Source organism: Microtus oregoni, unplaced genomic scaffold (genome assembly GCF_018167655.1).
Source record: "Microtus oregoni isolate MIOR12 unplaced genomic scaffold, Mior012 000036F_ref0000092, whole genome shotgun sequence".
In the NCBI taxonomy this organism is placed as follows: domain Eukaryota; kingdom Metazoa; phylum Chordata; class Mammalia; order Rodentia; family Cricetidae; genus Microtus; species Microtus oregoni.
Genome location: NW_024543095.1, coordinates 17,367,697 through 17,391,448, shown reverse-complemented (window position 1 = coordinate 17,391,448; position 23,752 = coordinate 17,367,697). Strand labels below are relative to the sequence as shown.

At 44.0% G+C, this 23,752-nt stretch overlaps 1 protein-coding gene across 2 annotated transcripts in view; it reads right to left on the bottom strand.

Annotated features, from left to right (window-relative positions):
* Prkce (protein kinase C epsilon) overlaps window positions 1-23,752 on the bottom strand; it is a 525,963-nt gene that overhangs the window by 81,806 nt on the left and 420,405 nt on the right. The window lies entirely within an intron of this gene.

The window sequence follows — 23,752 nt, the reverse complement described above, 5'->3', positions numbered from 1 at the left end:
TCATGATATATTATTGTCTAGGCCACAAAGGCCTATATTTTACTCAAAAGCATTAAAATTAACAAAGAATAAAATCATATTGGAATAAAATTAGATATCAGTAGCAGAAATAGAAGAAAAATTCTAAGTAATACATTTACAAATTATACATGAGTCAAAATCTCAAGAAAAATTTTTTAAATTTTAACTAAAAATGAAAATACAGCTTACCAAAATCAGTTGTCTAAAGAGAAATGTACACATTATATGATTGGACATATTATAAAATAAGACTTATAAAATAAGTGTATAAGCCAGGTCTTTCTTCAGAAACTAGAAAAAGAGCAACATTTTTAAAGTTAAAGCAAATAGAAACAGACCAACAAAAATTAAGGCATCACAATTTGTTTGTGGGAAACCACAAACAGGAAAATAGCAGCGAAAACCAGTAAGATCAACACTTGCTTCTCAGAGAGTAAGAGACTGCAGGGTGCTCAGCCCTAAGGGGAACCTGGCCCAGGTTCAGAGAACATTGCGGAAGAAGGACCAGAAAAAGTGCTAGAGCCAGAGGCAGTGGGTGGCTACAAGCCTTGGATCATCTTCTGGACACAGCAGGAGAGATGCACACAGCAACTCAGAAGCTGTGACCGCAAACACAAGACCCACAGGATCCTAACCCAGAGCATGAAGAAGGGCGCTGGGCGCACAGTCCTAGTCCTAGCTGTGGACCTACTGACAGCTGTTAGCCGCTGGGAAAGGGAGAGAAGGTGTTCTCTATGAGTGTAGTCCCTGGTAAATTGACCACTTTTCAGGGGAAGACCACATTGGGACAGGACAAACCGGTCTTGAAGGCTGATAAAAAGAAGAGAAAAAGAAAAGAAAAAATTTTAGTGGGAAGGAAGGGGGGTAGTGGATCTGAAAAGAGTGAATATTATCAAAATATGTTGTATGGAACTCTCAAAGAGCTAATTAAAATACAATTTTATTTTAATGTACCTCTAGCTGGCTAACCATAAAGAAAAAGAGAGAAAATATAATGAGTAACAGAAACAGAAAGGTGGATCCTCCTGTCTCACAGTTCCTTCCCCGCCCGAGATTGCAGAACGAGCCACCAAGCTGCTGCTTGAGATAAACACAGTATTCAAGTTTTCCTAAAAACTAGGGAAATGCATTCACGGGGGCCGGATGTGTCCCCTTTGGGTCTGGATTAAGCACTTGACTGGTGGCCCAGGGTGACCCTTCAAGTCATCACGAAGCCTCCTTTCTGGAGAGCTGCGCTTGCCTCAGAGCAGCAGCTTCTGCACTGGCCCAGAGTTGCAGCATGGAGGTGTGTAAGGCAGACAAGAAACCCCAGCCGCTGCTCCGCCTCCTTGGAAATCCTAAGCAGGAGAAGCACATGACCTCGTAGTAGCGGGTGCATACGTGGTGCACCACCAACAGGCCCTGGATGCTCTGGCGAAGAGTGGGAGGATCCTGCGCACCATGAAATATTGATGGAGTTTCATAAGCTGCAGACCAGGTCCTTGGTCATCCCTGACATGATGACCTAGGAACTGATACTCCTAAAGTTTGTCAGTGTGACCCTCCAAGCAATGCCATATATTCGAGGTCCTTTCCCTCTCCTCTGTCTAGAGACTGAGCAGAGAAAGATAGGAACCCAGAGAAAGATGAACATGCCCTATGAATTACATCATTTGAATGTAATTAAAACATTTTGAAATCAGGGCCTCGTGTAGCTAAAGATGACCTTGAACTTCTGATCCTCCTGCCTTTACTTCTTGAGGGCTGAGGTGACAGGCACACTCCATCACACTTGGCTTCTGGGCTTCTGGGGACAGAACACGGGGCTTCACCTGTGCCTAGCAACACTCTATCAACTGAATTACCTCTCCAGCCCCTAAAACTGCAGAAGTAGGCAAGTGGCCCAATAGCTTGATGTGTTGATAATGGTGCATTTTCTGGGAATCACTCTCAAACAGTGGGGTGTGGTGGCTCAAACCTATAACCCCAATATTTGGGAGGCTGGCAATCATGACTGTGTTAGCCTGGGTTTGTTGAGACATTGGCTGCAAAAGGATTGGGCGGCAGAGGCAGGAAGGGGGCAATGGAGGGATAAATAAATAAGGACAAGAAAACTCCCTGTAATGAAAGTTCTCGAAGCAGTACAGATTTACAGAGTGCTGAAGTGGAAAAGATCAACACAACCAGTCTAAGAAAATTGTAATATCTTCCCCCAAATGAGCAAATAACTTCTCACGTGCTTTTAAATGTCAAAGTCTGAATTCAAACCCCAAGGAATGCTCTCATAGACGCCTGACATCCCAGGGTCATTTTCTTCTTTCTGCCTTCCATTGATTCTTCTGAGATCTGCTGTGTGGCCTGGGGAGGCCTAGCTTTGTGCAGGTGTTCTCAGAGTCTCCTGCCCATCCCTCATGGTCCTGGCTGCAGTGTCTGTTTGACTGCAGTTCTCCTATGCGCACTGGCTCATGGGGCCTGGCTCCTGCTATCTGGTGCTCCAGGGACACCATCCCACCCTCTCGCCCTAGCATCTCTAAGCACGACCACAGCCGCACATGGGCCACTGAGGCAACGCTCTGGTGTTCCTGCTGCCCATGGAGGAGGCCTACACCAGCCTCATGGCCATCAGCCAGAAACACCCTCCGTAGGAAAGGAGCCTCCCAAGAAATACAGTAGACCTCTACTGAAATTCCTGGCTGTCACGCTGGCTGAGAGAACAGAATCTGAGAGGGCATGAAAGCCTTTTCATGCTACCTCTTCAGGCTGAGGGAGCCTGCCTTCTCTGGGCTTGCTGGAAGTCTTGCCCTGCTGAGGATGCCCAGGGTGCCACAGCTGAGGGAAAAGCAGCTTCTAGAATTTGTACCTGTGGACATCCTTACAGACATGCTTCCGTTTAAATATAAAACTAAATAAAAGCAGAAGCAGAAACTTTGGGAACAAAAAAAAAAGAAAAGAAAAGAAAACAGAAAATGAAGGGACAAGACAATTTGTTAAAAATAAAGCTTGGTTGCAGCAGAAGCCCCAAAAAGAAAAGGAAGAAGATGAATGGGAAAAAGAAAAGAGGTGCGTGGTTCTGTTACCAGTGACAAGGACGTGGAGGAACATTTGATGACACAAGGCTCTTGAAAAGGCTAAAGAAAGCTAAAATCGTGAAAGATGAATTTGAGAAGGGCTGTTGGTTGACAAGCAGTAAAGGAACTGCCCAGCGGACAGGCTGGGAAGGGGACAGCTGACCTCTGAGCCTCAGGTGAAGGTCCCCACACAGCTGACCCCACACGCCTTACTGCAGAATGTCAGGAGACATCCCAGAGGACTTCTGGAAAACTGTCTGCTCTGGGTGGGGGAGGGAAGCAAGGGACAGGGGGGCCAACGAAGAGGATTGCACACTTGTGAATGCTGCAAGCCCACCAGAGTCTTCGAGAAGAGTGTGGAGATATTTAGGTGTAAATAACAGATATCAGTGTTTGCTTCAATTGATCGAGCTTATTTTCTCGGGTGATTTTTGTTCTTTATTATACTTAATTTCTTCTTTCTTTTTTTTTAATATTTATTTATTATGTATACAATATTCTGTCTGTGTGTATGCCTGCAGGCCAGAAAGGAGCATCAGATCTCATTACAGATGGTTGTGAGCCACCATGTGGTTGCTGGGAATTGAACTCAGGACCTTTGGAAGAGCAGGCAATGCTCTTAACCACTGAGCCATCTCTCCAGCCCCTTAATTTCTTCTTAAAACATTAAGTACATTTGATTTTTAGGAAAAAAAGAAATTCAAAGATGTCACTACTATGTGTCACATATTGAATATGTGAACACTAAAATCAAGGAACACTAAGAATAATTCCATGTTCACAAACTTGATAATTAATGGGATAGACTAATTTCTTGAGAGAAACAAACTACTAAGTTTTATATAGGGAAAACATAATGAAATTAGGCCTCTATTTGTTTAAAGTTTGTATTTTTATTTATTTTTGTTTTGTCTTGCGATCTAGTGCTGACTGGCCTGACACTCACGCTGTAGCTCAGGCTTGTCTTGAACTCATGGCACTACCCCTCCTCAGTCCTTTGAGGCACATGCTACCACATACAGCGGAATCAACAATTTATAACCTTCCTAACTCACACGAGGATGCCAGCAGGAGCCGAATTTAGGACCAGACAAAGACACTGCCAAAAGGAAAACTACAGTTAGCAAACACGGCGATGAACAGGAAGGAGCAACTATCAAACCAAGAAAGATTTAGTGTAAGCATTCAAGGCTGGTTCAACCTCCAGAAATCAATACACTACACATGTACCAGTCACCTAAAGAGGAAAACTCTGTATATCAATTGATAAAGTAAAAGCATCCAACAAAACTGAATGCCTATTAATGATAAAAGCTCTCAGAAAACTAGAAACGGAAAAGAACATACTGAACTTGACAAAGAACAACTTCAAAAAAAACTCCCAGAATATCTGTTTAATGGTAAAACAAACAAATAAAAAAACCCCAAAAAACATAGGCTACTTTCCCACTAAAATCATGAGAATTTCCTTTCCCATTATTAGTGTCCAACATTGTACTGAAAATCCTTGTTACTGTGATAAAATCAGAAATGAAATTGAGTTTATGGACTATGAAGAAATCCATAGAATTTGCATATTATAACAGTTATCTGTACAGAAAATCTGAAATAATGAATCAAAACTTCTTGGAATTGATAAACCAGTAGAAGGTTAACATATAAAAGTCAACTGATTTCTTGTATACTTTAATATAAGAAATACCATTTTAATAGCACATCTAGATTAAATATCGACTGTCAACCTACCAAAATGTATGAATGGCTTCTGTATGAAAAATTGCAGACCTCTGATAAAAGAAATCAAGGCTATATATGTGGACAGATTTTCCAAATTCATGGTTGTAAGGCACCATTTTATGAGGTCAGTTCTTGCCAATTCAGTCTATGGCTCAATACAACTTGAAAAGAAATACCACAAAACTAATTAGTGTACTGGCATTTCTTTTTTTAAAAAAATAAATAAATAAAGCTTGCCTGAAGACCAGAGAGTAAAACAGCTCCATTGGTCAGTCTTACAGATGAGGAGCTGGTAGCAGACACACCTTTAATCCCAGTAGCCACACCAGTTGCCATAGAAACCAGGCGGTGCATGCCTTTATTCCCAGTGGTGCACACCTTTAATCCCAGCCCTAGAGAGGATTATAAGTAATATGGGAGGAGGCAGCTCTCAGTCTCATTCTGAGAAAATTGGAGGCAGAATTGCCAGTTTCAAATTGAGGTAGAGGTAAGAGCCAGTGGCTGGTTGTTTTGCTTTTCTGACATTCTGGTTGAACCCCAATTTTTCTCTCTCAGCTTGTACTAATTGTGTATCAAACATATATCAGCAGATAAATTCTGATATCTAAAAATTTTCCTCAAGTTTATATTCAAAGGCAAAAGACATAGAATTCACAGTACCAATACTCATCCTCAATGCACACAGACTTAAAATCATTGAGGAAGTTGGGGAGTCCCAGGAAGGAAAGAAAAGTGTGACAAAATTGTCTGTATTGTAAGTGCATACAGCTAATTCACAAAGGGCATGAGGGAGAAAGGGTAATAACGAAGTACAAAATTAATAGCCTCTGTAAAACAATGGACACAAAGATACATAAGCTTCGTACTTGTTATCAGTACTTATTACATCTCTAAAATTCATTCATGGAAGCCTTAGTGTACCAGGCTATGACTGCATTTGAAGACAAAGCCTTTAAAGAAATCATTTTATTAAAATAGGACCATCCAAAGTGGACCTTAATCTAATCTGATTGTTTCCTTAGCCATAGTCTTGCAGTGATACACAGAGTAATAGAAATGGGTTAATTTGAGATATAAGAGCTAACTAGAAATATACCTGAGTCATTGGTCAAACAGTGTTGTAATTAACATAGTTTCTGTGTGATTATTTTGGCCTGGTCAGCCAGAAATGAAAGTGCAATCTCCCTTTACATGAAATAAATGAAACTCCATTGGCTAAATGCATACACGTTTCTAATAATCCAGGGATCCCTGGCAAAATGGCTGGTGCTGGCATTGGTGCACAAAATATGCAACAGAAGCCTGAAGCACATCGTAGAACCAGAAAATAAGGAAGTGCTTGAAACAAACAGGCTACCCACAATGGCACGTGTGTGTATGCAAGTGTATGAGCATGTGCGCAAATGTGTGTGTGAGTGTATGTGAGCATGTGTGTGTGCATGTGTGCACGGGCACATGCGGGCAACAGAGGAGTTGATGGAAACCGTTCCAAACAAAATCTTGGAAAACTGAAAAATAATGGAAAGTAGTATTGGATTATAATCCAAGGTATAAGGTAAGTATCTCTGGATCCACACAGATATAAGTAGGAAGTGAGCAAAGTACTGTTATCTTCATGTAAGAAAATTCTAAGCAATGTAATAATCTAAGTAGTTGCACTCAATACAAACTCCCACTTTTTAAACTTGAACGTAGTAAATCAACCTCCTTCCAAAAAGACAGAGTAAAAGGAAGAAAGCAACAGATTCAGAAGGGAGCCACCAGGCAGAGACTGCCTCACTGGTGGTAACAGTCAACAGGACCTCAGGTTCCTTCACTGGGATGGGATGAAGACAGTCTTTTCTCTGGGGTGTTGCTCACCAAAAGCCACAGCCACAGTCGACCTGTGAAAACCACCGGGCAACTTCCAGTGCAGAGCCCGAGAGCAGAATGCTGACCAGCATCCCTCATACTGTTGAGATCGTCACAGCACAGAAAGTCTGAAAACTCACTGCCAAGAGGAGCCTAAGAACACCGTGCCCGCTGACTGTGCTGAGCTGTGCTATTCTGGGTGGGATCCTGGGGGTGGGCAAACAAAAAGGACACTAGGTAGATGGGGGGGGATTTGAATAAAGTATCTCTACTGCGCTCTGTTAGCTATGACAAAATCCCGTACTACTTTAGATGTCATCTTAGACATTTTTATCGCCTTGACTAGCACCTGTGAAAAGCAACTTCAGAGGACTGGGCTCAGTGTTGGCTGCATGTGTTGCTTTGGACCCCGGGTGGGGCAGAGTATCATGTGGCAGAGACTGCTCAGCTCCTGGTGGTTAGGAAGCAGAGAGGGAGATATAAGGAAAGGGTTAGGGCCCCTTAGCATCCTTCAAAGAAATGCCCACTGCCTTTGTTTTTCCCACCAGGCCTCAATTTCCACAGGCATTTTCAAATGTCTCTTCAAGTTTTGAATCCAGCAAGGGGTTAAACTTCTGATTAGGTCACTGCCCTCACAGTCTGATCATCTCTGGAAATGCTTGCAGACAGAGCCAGGGGTCTGCGGCACTCGTCTCCGAGGCTTCTCTCCATCCAATCAAAGTTTAGTGAACGAGACATGTGTATGCTAGCCCTGCCGATATGTCTCAAGGGCTGCTCCTTACTCCTCCCCATCGCCCTTTCCGGAGACAAGACTTCTCACTGACCTGAGACTCTACGCGAGGCTGGGCCAGCTGGCTATGCAGCTAGGGATCTGCTTTGCCTCTTTAGCCCTGGAATGACAAGCACACGCTGCCATGCCCAGCGGCTTTCTTTTCATATGTGGGGCCTAAGGATCAACCTCAGGTCTATGTGCTTGCAAAGTAGTCGCCCTACTGATGAAACTATTTCTCCAGCCAAAATAAAATAATAATAATAATAATAATATCACCAATTACTCTTAAAACCGATGCTGTTCTAAGAACACTGAATGAAGTCCAGAGCTGTGAGCAGATAGTGCAGGGCAGCTCTGTCTGTCTTCTGGGGAAACTTCTGCCTATTGGCCAATGGAAAACGTACTCAAGTAGCATACCAGTAAATGATGAATGCCGGCTCTCTGGTAGATCAGGGAACTGCAGCTCCAACCCTTAGTGACTGGTAGGATTTAATTACCCTGAATTGGCTGACAGTGAGCTGGGGAGAGAGAGGTCACAGGTCGGCTTTCTCATTGGGTCCTGTGGTAGCATGTACTAGCTCACTGGAGCATATTGCAAAATTGCCAGGAACCTGGTGAGCTGGTTGTTAAAAACTTGTAGTTGGAAACCGGGCCCCGGGGAGAACATTTATGCCACAGAAATAAGACAATGCTGCAAATCTGGTTTGCTTTGTTTGGCTGGGAGTCGTTTATCAGCACATAGCATCAGAACCCTGGAGTCCTGACTCAAAGTTCTGTCTTTGTCACTAAGAAACAGGGTGGCCTTGGATAAGTCTGAGTTTCAATTTGTTCATATATATATATATATATATATATATATATATGAGTGGCTGCCTCTCAAATTCTTTTATTTCTAAAAGTCTAGGAAACAGCATGCCTATCATTTAGTTCCCACATACAATACACCCCGAGATCATGCTGTGACACTCATGCCAAGGCCCCTCCCCCAGAGCCGCTTGCTTCCCAGGTCTCCCCTCACTGCCCACCAAGCTGCCTTTTGTGCTTTGGGCTTCCATATATATTAGTTCTTCAGGCCCAAGGTCCATTTGGTGGTCCTTCCATTCCCATCCCCCATAGGAACCTTTTGTATACCCTGCCCTTTACCCTTCCCACACCCTCCACATCTTTTTCCTCTGACTACCTCTTGCCTACCCCTTCAGGCCTCTTTGGGAGAGGCTACTTCTTCCCCAAAGCCTTCCTGACTTTCTCTAGGCCATCCCGGAGACCTCGCCGTGTTTCTCTGGCAGCGCCTATACTCTCCCTATCTTAACCCTTATCGGTTTTATTGTTATGGCTTGTTTCATTGTCTGCTGTTCCCACCCAAGGGCCAAGAGGGCAGAGACTGGATGTCTCCTGTCCTGATCAGAGCATCCTGAAGCATACCTAGTACACCAAAGCACCCTAACAACCATAGTTAACCTGCTGTCATGACAACACAGGCATTTTCTTGGTGGCTTCTCAACAACCTTCTCCTTCAAGAGATGGCAGCTGAGAGACGAGCGTATTTCCAGCAAAGGAGCAAATGTCACCCCTGCTTTCAAGAGGCAGGTGCCTGTGAGGGCCTCAGTCCTGACAGGACTGAGACTTCACCAGCATGCATCTCTGCCCTTGGCTAGGTGTTCTTGCATACAGGTGTAGTTCCTCAAGGTAGCACGTTCACCAGAGGAGTAAAAAAAATTGGCTACATCCAAACCTTGAAAACTGTTCATTTTGTTAATTAGGAAGCATTGTGAACAAACTGGATGGGAGGAGGGAACGACCCATCACTGGTATCACCTGCCAATGAACTCCCATGTTCTAAGGAACTGCAGGAATTATGGGCTATGGTCTTTAAACCCTCCCAAGAGGTTACCTTGGATACCAAAGCTTTCCAGACCCTCACAAAGATAATGAAGACAAATTTGTAATCCGCCTTCGGGTTATGGTCAAGGCATTCTCAGTCTTTGGGTCACAAAGCAAGCTCATCCTGTCTGGCCATCATATTGTATGGGTGGGGAAACTGAGGCCCTTTCAAAGAAAGTAGTTTGTTCAAGGCCACCCAACTAAGTGCTTTACCAGTTTCTGGTCTGGGTTCTACTCTGGTGTTCTTTGCCCAGTAGCAATGCCTCAATTAGACACAGTAAGGACATGCGGCACAGGGCAGGGCACTCCAAACAAAGTCTGGGGAAAGGCTGGTCTAGCAAGAAGCCATGAAACATTTTACCGTGTAGCCAAATAGGTTCAGTGAACTCCTCTCTTCTAATCTCCAGCCTCCTTGGTGGTAGGCGTCTTTGCTTTGTCTTATTTTTGTAAACTAAACAAATGCATAACTTAAGCATTAAGATATTGTGGTTCATTAAGGGAAACCATCAATTTATGATAATCCATGGGATACCTTAGGACCATTCAACCAAGAAATAGACACAGCTGAATGGGGGAACTGTTTTAATACACTGTAGCATAAGCAGTGTGAAGAGAGAAAGGAATGACTGGGTTTGCAGGAAACGGCCAGGGGAAATAAGTTACCATTTCAAGGATGAGAAGGAGGGAGCTAAGCGAGCAAAGCCCACTATATTCTAGGGAAAGTTCAGACGTTCTTCAAAGCTCAGAGGAGGCTGGCTGCCTGGGGACTGTTGCTGCTTGGAAGGGAATCAGTAACTGTTATGCCTGAATATGTCACAGGTCAGTCAAAAACCATACCTGTTAGGCTCAAAGGTGACTTAGAGGGAAGGTCATTGGGAGAAGCAGCTAGGAAGATAGATGGGGACCATCTTGTGACAGAAAGAGACTTATGTGTAAGTCCCAGTGGCCAAGCTTCTTGGTGACAAAGCCAACAAGAGCCCCGGGGTTGTGGCTGCTATTGTGTGAGGGGCCCTAGAACCTCCAGGTTATCTTGAGACAACACAGACCTTCTATGCTTCTTTCAACCAAGTGCCCCAGTTTCTTGCTTTATAAAAGACAACTGGGCAGCGACAGTTGCCTTAGAAAAGACTGAGGCAAGGGTCACAGGGAGCACAAACAACAGCACATGACCACAGCAAGAAGTAAAGCCAACTACGATGGCCTCTATGGTCTCTGCTTATTGTGGGGCCTTTTCTGTTCTCTTCTCCATCCCTCCTGTGACCCAAGTCACCTCAAAACAAACACAGCCCATAGGGAGGGCCACTGAGCCACCTCAGACTTCCACACAAGACTTCGCCTACCATGGCAAAGCTGCTGATTGTTTGCTAAGACAAGTCCCATTTTTAGTAGCTCAGTCATTAGCCAAGGACCTTAAAGAAACAAAATCGCATGACTCAGGGTTGGAGAATCTAGTCTCTGCTTGAATCCACAGCAGTGACGCTCGTTCCAAGATTTCGGCTTCTATATGAGCACCGTGTGCTCATAAAGAAACACACCGCTACCCAATTCCACTTCAGAGGTCAGGTCTGACACCTCAGCGTCTCACACATGTCTTCGTTTGGAAGACATATCCAGAGGAGATCTTTTCGCCAATCGGCCAATTGGCAGGCCACATCAATGGGAACTTCGGAGAGCAATGTGAAGGTTACTAACTGTACATCCAGCCACTAACTTAGTAAGTGTATGTTCTGTGCCAGATGGGACTGTAACATTTCTCATGTGTTAACTCACAGTAGCTTTGTCAGGGAGCACTAACCCCTGATCTCACAGATGGAAAAACTCAAGGTTCTAGATGCTGAGTACATGGTGTGACTCATGTTCTTAACCCTGACACTGGGCTCTCCATCCCATGCTAGGTACCAGGTTGTGCCCAAATGTAGGAATCCATGACCATTTCATCTCTAAACACACATTACTAGCTCAAATGCTGACAAATCTGATCAGGAATTTCCCTCTGGCTCTACGTTTCCTGTTTGTTCTGAATCTCCGATGTCAACAAAATTCAGGACCCCTCTTCTGCTCTGGTTAGCAGTGTCCTGGCTTCCTCGGAGGAATGTAAATACGGCTGTGGCTGTGGTTCCAGCCAGCCCCATCTGTGCTCTCTCCCCTGCCCTCCTCTCCATCATGTCACAGTGACTTGGCCACATGCTAGTACCAGTAGGACACACTGATGAGAAACCAGTTTAGGGCAAAAGATGACCTCACCCTGAAATAAATCTGGACCCATAAAAACATATAAAAACATAGCTCGCGCTCTCACAAGATTATGGGATAATATTTAGCATGACTTTTATTAGGGGATGCATTTTCAGTTGTCAGCAAGGCAGGGGGATCGCAGAGTCTCTTGAATGACGTGCACATTACTTATGGGCTCGGGATGGGTGTGCAACTGCAGCTCATGGATGTGGCAAACAGAGCCCGAGAGAAAACGGAGATGCCAATGGCAGATGCCGAGGCTTCCCGACTAGCAGGCGGCTTTGGCTTTTCCCACTCTCTGCCTACAGTCAGGGCAGGGATCAGCACAGCCAGCTTCCAAATACGTCCATGAGTCCTACATCTGTGGAAATGCCCAACCTCCCAGGCAAACTAGGTTTTAAAAACTGAATCTGTTTTGAACATACACTTTAGTTCTTGCTGTTCCCCATACAGTACAATATAACCACTATTTACATAGCTTTTACAGTGTTTTAGGTAGCAGGAAACTGAAAGATGACAGGGCTTATAGGGTAAACAGTGTGTTATTTGCCAACAGACTCCACTTTGCATACGATGCTTGAGTTTCTCTGGATTTTAGTATCTGTGGTGATCCTAAAAGCATGCTACTGTACATACTAAGTAATGACTGTACTTTTCCTGTCTCGTGGCGCTAACACAGTCGTTCTCAGCCTGTGGGTCACAACCCCTGTGGGGTCAAACAACCCTTTCACAGGGGTCACACATCACATATCCTGCATATCAGATATTTACATTATGATTCACAAGAGTGGCAAAATTACAGTTATGAAGTAGCAATGAAATGATGTTGTGGTTAGGGGTCACCTCAACATGAGGAACTGTATTAAAGGGTTGAGGCCGTAGGAAGGTTGAGAACCTCTGCTCTAACAGGAATGAGCTATAATCAAATGAAGGCTCCTTTCTCTGGAATACTGTCCAGTGCTGAGTTGGAGGCTTTGCTCGGATGGGCCCTTTACTTTCATGGCAGAATTCACATGCCTGCCAGGCCATTCACCCAAAGGAGGGGGGGTCTTGTAACACTGCCTTCATCACAGACGGTTTATTGGCCGAGCCCTCAAGCCACCTCCACAGGCATGCTTCTGTCCCTAGCTTATCAAACAGCCCATGCCAATCCCACGGGTCTTGCCACCTGGCTTTTCCTATTTTACTATAAGCACATTTGACATACGACGCTCTACATGAGTGGCTGTTTAGGTGCTTGACCCCAGCTCCTTTGTCTTAGTTTGTGAGAGTCGCCACAAACTGCATAACCTAAATGACAGGAACTGACTTCTCTCAACTGTGACAGTTAGATGTCCAGGGTGAAGATGCTGGCAGCTTGGCTTCTTCTGAGGATGTTCTCCTTGGCTTGAAGAGGACCACCTTCTCCAAGTGTCGTCTTTTCTCTGGACTTTTCTAGGCCTTAATTTCCATTTCTCTATAGATCACAGTTGTCGTGTATTACAAGCCATCCTAACTTAAATGCAACTGCTTTTTTTTTTTTTTTTAGAGATTCTACTTTTAGAGAGAGGCATGGTCTGTCATGCTGGCGATGAAAACTTCAATATAAGAATTTAGATGGAGGGAGGGGTTGTTCCAGACACTCTCTGACTTCAAAATCCAATATTCCCCATCTATCCAACTAATATTTACAGAACCTTCCAGGTGCCCGGGACTGCACACCGCACTTCTGAGGATGTTTTCTCATGCAATTTTCAAAACACTCCAAATCGGTTTATGTTATAATTCCCATGGCATAGTGAAAAAGAAACATTTCAAACCATCTGATGATGCTGGTTAGGAAGACACAACAAAGATGGGGCTGACCCAGCCTTCAGCTGCAGTTCTTTGACCCCAAACTCAGCGTCATCTCTAAAATAGAACTCCGCTTCCCATGTGAAACTGGGACAGGCAGCAGCAGGGACAGGGTGACCCGACAGTGGCGGTGAAGGTGGTGGGATGGGGTAAGAGCCCTCTCTTAGGAAACATCACAAATATTGTGGACAGTAACTAGGGCAACCCTAGGCAGTCCGTGGTGGCACTGTGGTTACTGCTGTAGTCGCTGACCTCTGGGTGGAGAGGGCAGAGAGAATACCTGTTGATACTTTCTCTCTCTCCCAAAGCTGGTCCCAAAGATGGGGAAAATAAGAGAAGAAGCAATAACCATACAATTTTGGACGTGGAAAGCACATAGAAGCATGGCAATTGATTTGCCTAGCCAAAGAAAGCTGAGTCCTGAGCCAGTGAGGAGGAAAATCAAGAAAAACTAAATTTATCCTGCAAAGTTCCCTCTCTCCTCCAGAGACCAGGAATAAATAGTTGTTTCCAGAGAGATGGAGAGATGAGAGGAAGCTGCGGTGCAGCTATAAGTGCAGATGGCCAGGCATGCCTGGCCCCTCCCCTTCACCTGCATTCAGTGGCTTACTCCCTGAGAAGGGAACCAGTGTGCTGCCAGCCCTGGAGGGTGGGTACCAAGACAGTAATGATGGGAAGACTAACCAGAGACCGGAGAGTGATCTTCCAGGCCTCTCCCTTCTCTTTGCTCTGACAGAGCTAGCTGCACCACTCAGTTCCAAAGCATCCCTGAGCAGCCACAATAGGCTATACACTGTATAGTCACACTTCCCTATAAGGAGCACAAGTCTTTTTAAGGAAATACAATCACTCTAGAAATAGCCACAGAATTTTCCCAACTGAGCAGTCATCTAGAAAAGTCTACAGTGAACCCAACTTGACTAGTCTCATAACCTAGACTATTCATAGGAATCCTTCAGCAATAATCCAGAACTGAAGGATTTGACAAGGTCTCTCAGTGTCTTGTCAACAGATCCAAGCAGACCCAAACCACATCCCTGGGTAGTTCTGAAACCCTGAAGACAGAACGACTTTAACAAATCTCTGGAAAAAAGAAATAGGTTCGCACAAGGATCAAGAATCAGAATGACAGCAGAGGCAATCTTGAATTAGCCAATAAGAGAACAGTATCCTTGAGTGAAAGCCGGCTTCAGCCTTCAGCATTACAAGGTAAAGACAGGATGGTTTCAGGTGTAAGGGGGAGTTCTCCTATGATTAGCCTTGATTGGTAGTTGACGAATTGTATAGTCATTTGGGGGAAGAAGCCTCAAGGAATTCCGTAGGTCAGATTGGCCTCTGGACATGTCTGTGGTGAGTGAACTGATGTGGGTGGGCTCATCCCACTATGGCTAGTACCATCCCCGGGCAGGTGGTCCCAGCCTACATAAGAAAGCCAGCTAAGCACAAGTCTCTGAGAGAGCCAGAGAGTGGGCCAGTAACACTTCTCCATGGCTCCTGAATAGAATTCCTGCCCTGACTTCTCTTAATGACAGAGTGTGAGTTGGAAGTATAGAGCAGAATAAACTCTTTTCTCCCCTAAGCTATGGTTTTGGTGAGAGTCCTTTTTCACAGAAGGAAGTGAAAACAATATAGGACTAGAAAACTCCTCAGTGTGGTCCTTCCCTACATTTCAGGGATCTATAGTGTGTATATGTATGATATTTTCAAAGAATTAACATGAAATATTTCTATTTTTTTTTTGAGACAGGACTTCCCTGTGTATCAACCCCAACTGTCCTGGAACTTGCTCTGTAGACCAGGCTGGCCTCTAACTCACAGAGATCTGCTTGTCTCTGCCGCCCAATTGCTGGGGTTAAAGGCATCGACCACTACCACCTGGTTTATAAAGTATTTTTTAAAAGAGAGAGAAGGACACGGGATACAGGAAAGGGAAGCCAAAAAGATGAATCAGATAACGGAGAACAGGGTTGGCAGCTCGCAGCTGGCACACTGGAGAACTCTTCATGCTGGAGTAGTTTAGAGGCAACGAGACAAAGCCACCCAAAACCATGAACTAGGTAGAGGAACGGCTGCAAATGGGCGTCTTATGGGATGATGTGGCCATCTGTGGGGAGCTTGTGGTTGAATCGATAATGAGAGCATAGATTATTATTAGATTACTATAAAGGCACAATTATTGACTCCGGGGAAAGCAAACCCAAATAACAGGCAGCAGAGGAAGAGTAATTATAGTATACCACATGACTCAGTCTCCAAAGGCACTTTATTTTTTATTTTTTCTTATTTATTTATTTATTTTGTTGGAAAAAATTTCTGCCTCCTCCCCGCCTCCCATTTCCCTCCCCCTCCTCCCAGTCCTCTCCCCCTCTCCCCACTCCTCTCCCCCTCCCCCTACTCCATTCCCCCTCCCTCTCAAGTCTGAAGAGCAGTCCGGATTCCCTGCCCTGTGGCAAGAGACTTGACTCTAGAGGGGCTCGCAGCTGTCCAGGGAGATGTCCCCAGCTAGTACCTTGGGCAACTGAGGAGAGGGTACCTGAAATGACCCTATCCTATAGCAATACTGACGAATATCTTGCATATCATCATAGAACCTTCATCTGGCGATGGATGGAGATAAAGACAGAAACCCACATTGGAACACCGGACTGAGCTCTCAAGGTCCAAATGAGGAGCAGAAGGAGGGAGAACATGAGCAAGGAAGTCAGGACCGCGAGAGGTGCACCCACCCACTGTGACAGTGGAACTGATCTATTGGGAGCTCACCAAGGCCAGCGGGACTGGGACTGAATAAGCATGGGATGAAACCGGACTTTCTGAACGTGGCGGACAATGAAGGCTGATGAGAAGCCACGGACAATGACACTAGGTTTCGACCCAAAGGCATTTTAACAGCCCTAAAAAGGTGTGCAATGCATTATCACTTATTCAAGGTATGGTAAACTAGAGAGAGAGGAGGCAGGGCTGGGAAGGGTGTATGTGACGCGTGGGAGATCGGGTGGTGGTCAAGGAGGAGGACTAACGTCTTATTACACAGGGAAAGTCAACAGGTAATACCTGAAATAGTCCCATCCAGATAACACAGTCCCATCCAGAAATCCAGAGGACTGCAGTAAATGCTAAGAAAGTTAACAGTTTCTACTTTTTGTGGAAGGGAAGGAGGGCAGAAAGAAACTGCTTTTGTCTCAACACCTTGCTGAGCGGTCTGCTGCTCTATTTGTATTCCTATCTGACTAAAATCATATTTAAGCTTTACTCTGTCTCACTTTATAAACCTGGTGAGTTACTGCCCAAGCTTGGTTTCCAGGTTCCATATTTATAAAATGAAGGAGTGGAGTCATGTGATCTCCTAGGTCCTTGATTTAACTGTCACTCACAACTCCTGTCATGGTGCCTGGGACTCTCTTTAAAAACTCAACTCTTTGATCTTGGGGAATTTTCACATTCTATAAGAGCCGGGGAAAGCAGGCAGCTAAAAACAATGCTTCCTGGTGGCACAAGTGGGTTCCATAAACCTGGCAAGTCTGGGGGACCCGTCGCCCACCATACCATCTCTGCTGCTTTGTGGCAGGTCTTAAATAAACTGATGAAATGAACTGAAGGCCAATGATAACAGACCTTCTAATTACTAACAGAGTTTTAACTAGGGACCTCGAGCAGGGAGATTCTCAACTGTGTCAATGGTGGACAGAATTCCAAGGGAATAAGGCAAGGTGCAATGACTACTCTTGGATGTCAGATTGACTATCACAGCTGAAATTAACTAAAATCCAAGCAGGCTGGTGCACCTGGGAGGGACTTTTCTTGATTGGGTCATGTGAGGTGAGAACCCTAAATCTGGGCCACAGCTTCCGGTGGCAGCCTACCTATGTGAGAGAAGGAAGCTTTTTGCTTTGCCTGCTTGCCCTTGCTCTCACTGGCAAGTTCATTTTTTTACTGGCGGTAGAGCCTACTTCTTCATGATTCCAATGTATACTGAAGACAAGCTGAGACATCCAGCCTTGGGGACTAGGTCCTGGGATTTTCTGTTGGGAAAGAGTCACTGGGCTACACAGGGCCTCCTGACTGTTCCCTCCCATCCTTCCAGGCAGACCACAAGCTCTCTTTTCTCTCACACTTCACAGATAGAGGTGTCATCTCTGACAGTCAGGGGACACCGCTAGACACTGAGCACAATGCAGAGGAGGAGAAAGTGGCTCAGGTCAAGCGACAGAAGACTGGCTCACCGCTCAAAGTCACTCCTCACAGTATGTGCAAGGGGCTTGGGGGAGGAATTTTTTCTCTCATTTTTTGTGTGTGTGTGCACGCACGTGTGCACACATGTGTGTGCTTTGCACATGTGTGGGTACATGTGTGGGTACATGTGCCCAAGTTCAAGGTCAATAATCATGCTCAATTGTTTTTTCACTTTATTCATTGGCGCAGGCTCTCCTAATCAAACTCATAATGCATCAATACAGCTGGTGTCGTTAGCCAGCTTTCTCCAGGAATCCCACCTCTGCCTTTTTGAGATTAGAATTACAGGAGGGCCACCATACCTACATGTCACTTACGTGGCTTTCTGAAAGTCTGAACTCAGTCCTCATTCTTGTACAGCAAGTGTTTAACCTCTGAGCTGTCTTCGCAGCTCAGTAGGGAGACTTTCAACAGCTACAGTGAGGATGAGGGGAAACAGTGCTTGAACACACACTTCACTTGTAGCACCGAGGAGCGGCATAAAACAGCCAGCTCGGGACATAGAGACAGTACCCTGTGCTGTGGGGTAGAGAGCCTGAGTCTAAGCAGGACTAGAGGAAAAAGCACTATGCCTATCAATTTGGGCTTTCTTTTAAGTATGAACCACTGGCTAGGAAGTGACCGCTTCCCTTAGTTATTGAATACTGGTCAATTTGCTATTAATTAGTGTACATATAAAAGTTTAGTGGGAAAGATGGAAACCCAATCTGTTTTTTTAAAGATTTATTTATTTATTATGTATACAACATTCCTTCCATGTGTGCCTGCAGGCCTTAGAAGAGGGCACCAGATCTCATTATAGATGGCTGTGAGCCATCATGTGGTTGCTGGGAATTGAACTCAGGACCTCTGGAAGAGCAGCCAGTGCTCTTAACCGCTGAGCCATCTCTCCAGCCCTGGAAAACCCAATCTTAACCCTAACAGTGAAATCCATACAACCTGGCCTTGCCTATCTGTAATATAGATTCCTCCCCCACCCCATATGTCATACACAATAAAATGGCCATCCAGCATCAGAACAGGACACACACTCAGCCTCTCTGTGTCAACCTCAGACACAAACCCTTGACAGCCCTTCTGTTGGAGGCTTGGGATGAAGCCAACAGGGTACACAGTGATCCCCTGGTCCTCCTGAATCTGTACTATAAGACATGGAAAGGAATGAGATGGCCTTTAGAGTTAAAAAAAAAAATGCATGTCAGGAATGCTTCAAACAGAGACTTTTGGGAAATATAGCCTTAGGAAGCAGCAAGTCCCAGACTGGAAAGTTCTAGAACAGAACATGCCCGAATAAGCAAGCACGAATACCATGGATGAAAAGAGCACTGTCCTATGCCACCCCATGTGAGCACTCTCTTGGGTGTAGCTCTGAGAGACAGGGACAAGGTCAGCAGAGGGATCTGCCAAACACTAACTTAGAGAGATACTATCTTGTTTAGGAGACCTTAGCATCAGGACAGGCTGGAAGGGAGGGACAGTTGCACAAACGGTACAGGTCATTATCCTGAAGATAGAAGGGAACTTCTCTAGAGCTGCAGTTCCCAGGAGTGGTGACTTGAATGATAACGACCCCCACAGGCTCATAAATTTCCATGCTAACTCCAGTTGGTGAAGTATTTGAAAGGATTAGGAGGTATGGCCTCGTTGAAGCAGCTGTGCCTTTGTTGGAGGAGGTGTATCACTAGAGGTAAGCTTTGAGATTTCAGGCCTAGCTGTGTGTACACAGGGCCTCTGCAACCAAGATGCTTACCATTTTAAAAGCTCTCCAGGACAGAAAAGGATTACAGATACACAATAGGACAGATTCAGACATAAAAGACCTCTAAATAAGACTCAGTGGGAAAGATGAAAAACCCAATAGTCTTGCCTATATGTAATATAGATTCCTGCCCCACCCCATATGTCATACACAATAAAATGGCCATCCAGCATCAGAACAGGACACACACTCAGCCTCTCTTGTGTCAACCTCAGACTCAAACCCTTGGCAGCCCTTCTGTCAAGGTACATAGGCTTGGGAGAGAGAAGAAAAAGAATATAGACAGTTATAGAAGAAAGTAAATGGTTTATAAAAATAAATAAATAAAACAAAGTATTTAAAAAGAGAGTACAGACAGTCAGAGATTAAAAGGAGTAAAGAAAAATAAGCCATGTAAATATGGAATATACACAGAGTCTACATTATGTATACTATTGTGTTTTCTTTGAATTTTTTGACTATGAAGGAGCTAAGTACAGAGAGACATTTCATTGTATGGACTGCTAAGATAAACCAGCATATATATTTTAAAGGTATTATGACTTCAGAATTTGGGTCTAAGGATTCATTGTTTTGGAAAAGAAGTTCTTCTTTTGTTTCCACAAGGGATGAGAACCTGTGGATTTCTTCTAGACAAATGTAGTTTGATGGTCCAAGACCCCCTGAATGATCTCCATAAATACCCCCCAAAATACTTTGCCCAACAAAAAGCAGGAAGCAGTTTGGAGAGAACTATGCCCAAATTCCCAAATATCGTTTATAAATGTTTGCTTACACTTAAATGAGGATATGCTATAAAGATGGATACTTTGCATGGTCTGGATCTTGGTTTATTGATATAAATTTAAGGTCAATTTTGTTATTTATATATTTCTGCTCTTAATTAAGGTATTGTGTTTTTATAGCTCATTAAAAATGTAATGTATTAATTAAAAATACAGGTTAATAGTCATCTGTAATAGTCTATAACAGTCATCTATAATAGTTTATAGTAGTTAAGCTTGTAGTCATGTTAGTTAGATTTTCTAGATGTACAGAGATATATTTCAGATGGATAGGTATTCTTCAAACCTTTAAAAGGTTGTAAAATATGGCATTTAAGGTGTTTTAAAACTTAGGACTTTTCATAACAATGAGACAATTTGTTCCTGGCAGCACCAATCTACTTCAGGAGGATGAGGGATATTGAAGAGGCCATTTGGGCAAGAAACTGCTCTTGCCTGAACTACTTAAACTGGACTTGCAGGACCCACAGAAAAATGAGTGCTAAAGTTGCCTAATGAAGGTGAGACAGTCCTTTGGGGTTCCTGCTTTATGAAAGAGTCTGCCAGACATTCTGCAGGATACAGAAGAAAATTACTGACGAACTGCCAATATAGGCAGAACTGTCATTGAAACTTCCTGCTTTGTGGAAAAGTATGCTGGATATTATAGGCCTGTAGGCTGAAGATGGATGCTCCAATGTCACAGAAGAACTTTGGGTGACTGTCCAGGCAGCAAGAGGTCTCTGTCAATTCTAGAGTTTTGGAAGTTGCTTACAATGAACTTCCTGTTTACTGGGTAATATTACATCCTTCTGAAGTCTTTAATGGAGTTGAAGAATAGATAGTTATAATTATAATTTTTCTTAGTTATGATAAAAGATAAAGTAGATATAAATATTATAACTAATTCTTGCTTGATAACTGTTTTGTTGTATGTAATTTTACTATGTTAAAGTTAAAACCTTTCTTTTTATTTAAACAGAAAAGGGGAAATGGTGTGGTAGGTCCTTCTGTATATATGTTGCTTTTGTTGGTTAATGAATAAAGAAGCTATCTTAGGCCTGTGCAGGGCAGACTAGAGCTAAGCAGGGAAAACTCAACGTGGGAGAAAGAAGGCAGAGTCAGAGAGACTCCATGGAGCTACCAGTCAGAACCTTGCTGGTAGGTCACAAGCCTCATAGTAAAATATAAAATAAAATCAATGGGTTAACTAAAGATAAAAGAGCTAGGTAGCAATACGCTTAAGTGATTGGCTAGGCTGTGATTTAATTAATACAGTTTCTGTGTGATTACTTTGGTTCTGGGAAGTCGGTAATGAAAAGTGACCTCCTACAACAACCAACTACTGTGTACACCAACATATAAGAATTTAAAAAACACTACAGGTTTAAGAAAAATGGCCCTTTGAAGAGCTTGAAATTTAGTGAACAATGGTCTAGACCAGTGGTTCTCAACCGTCTTAATGCTTCAACCCTTTATTACATACAATTTCTCATGCTCATGTTGGGATGACCCCAGCCATAAAATCATTTTGTTGCTACTTCATAACTGTAATCTTGTTTCTGTTATGAATTGTAATATGAATATCGGATATGCAGCATATCCGATATTCAACCCCTGTGGGGATCATGAGGTTGAGACCTAAAGGTGATGAGACCCCCAGTGAACTACATTCTGTATGCTGCCTTCCCCTCCCCACCTGATGAGGGAGAGTCTTCTGTTTTGTGTTAATTTCATTGGATAAATAAAGAGACTGCCTTGGCCCTTTAATAGGACAGAAAATTAGGTAAGCGGAGTAGACTGAACAGAATTCTGGGAGAAAGAAAGCAGAGTCAGTCAGTCGCCATGATTCTCCCACTCCAGACAGGTCTTTCCTGGTAAGCCACCTTGTGGTGTTACACAGAATATTAGAAATGGGTTAGATCAATATGTAAGAGCTAGCCAATAAGAGGTTATAACTAATGGGCCAGGCAGTGTTTAAAAGAATACAGTTTCAGCCGGGCAGTGGTGGCACACGCCTTTAATCCCAGCACTTGGGAGGCAGAGGCAGGAGGATCTCTGTGAGTTCGAGGCCAGCCTGGTCTACAAAGGGAGTTCCAGGACAGGCACCAAAGCTACAGAGAAACCCTGTCTCGAAAAACCAAAAAAAAAAAAAAGAAAAAAAAAAGAATATAGTTTCCATGTAATTATTTTGGGGTATAAGCTAGCCATGCAGGAGCCGGGGCGGCCGGAACGCAGCCTGCTGCTCCTCACTACACCCACCAAGTAGGTAAACTTGTGAGTTGCCTCTAAACAACAATACAGCACAACAAAGACAATATGATGTCACTACTCAGGTGATAACATACTGCGTGAGAGGCATGGGATTTTTTTTTTTTTTTAATGAGCTGTCCTGTTCTGGCTGTTCTTAAATTCCTGGGCTCATGTGATCCTACTGCCCCAGACTTCTGAGTACCTAGAATTATAGGTGTGTACCATTATGCCCAGCATGGGCACACAGATCTTAGACTCAAACCTGCTTTTAAGGTTACCAGAAGGGAATCCCCTTGGGTGGGCCCACTAGCCTTTGAGAGGAGGTTCTATTCCTTCTTTGAGTTTAGAAACTCTGAGAAGTTAAGCCCTTCTCTCCAGCTAACCTCAAGCAAGCCTCGTCAGCTATCAAGTCTTAAGAATTAAAATTCTGACCATCAGCATGTGATCTTGGAAGAAGAACCCAGACTTCATATGGGAAGCTGACTTAGCTGTCACCTCCACCACAGCATGGTGATACCGAGCATTAGAATGGTTGCGAAGCTGGGAAATGAGTAGAGGTTATTCCCAGACTCCAAGGCTGTGTGGTATGAGCCAGACAGCAACATGAAGTACAGACATGGATTCCCCATAGGACAGGCTAGAGCCATGCTTCTCAACCTGTGGGTCGTGACCCCTTTCACAGGGGTCACATACCAGACATCTTGAATGTCAGATATTTACATTATTATTCATAATAGTAGTAAAATTACAGTTATGAAGTAACAACAAAATAATTTTCTGGTTGGGGGTTATGACAACATGAGGAACTGTATTAAAGGGTCATAGCACTAGGAAGGTTGAGAACCACTGGTCTAGAGTGCAGTCTGCTGGAAACATTGACCTCCCCCACCCCAGTGATCCTGCCCCAACTTTATGAAACTGGAGACTAGCAGAAGGAAGGGAATCCTGGGGAGAGCTTGACCAATATCTTTCAGAGAACAGATATTCAAGAGCAGACAGAAGTACTGAAGCAAGAGCCTGGTCAACTCTAGCGTAAGGCAAAGCCGCTCCTCCACCACCCAGTTTTGGAAAAAGGAGGAAGCAAAGACCAAGTAAAGAAATGAATAGTCACTGGGAAAAAGCAACTTTAGCATCCTTGTTGCTGATTTAAGTATTTACTCCTCCCTCCCAGAATTCCTGACCTCACAGAAGAGCCTGCCTAAAGCTCTTTTACTGGAAAGTGTGTGTGTGTGTGTGTGTGTGTGTGTGTGTGTGTGTGTGTGTGTGTGTTATGCTGGAAGGCGACTGAGCTACTAGCAATAAATAAAGGACTGGACAATCTGAAAAAAGTCACTTCCTGTTGGATAATGTCTAGTTCCCACTCCCC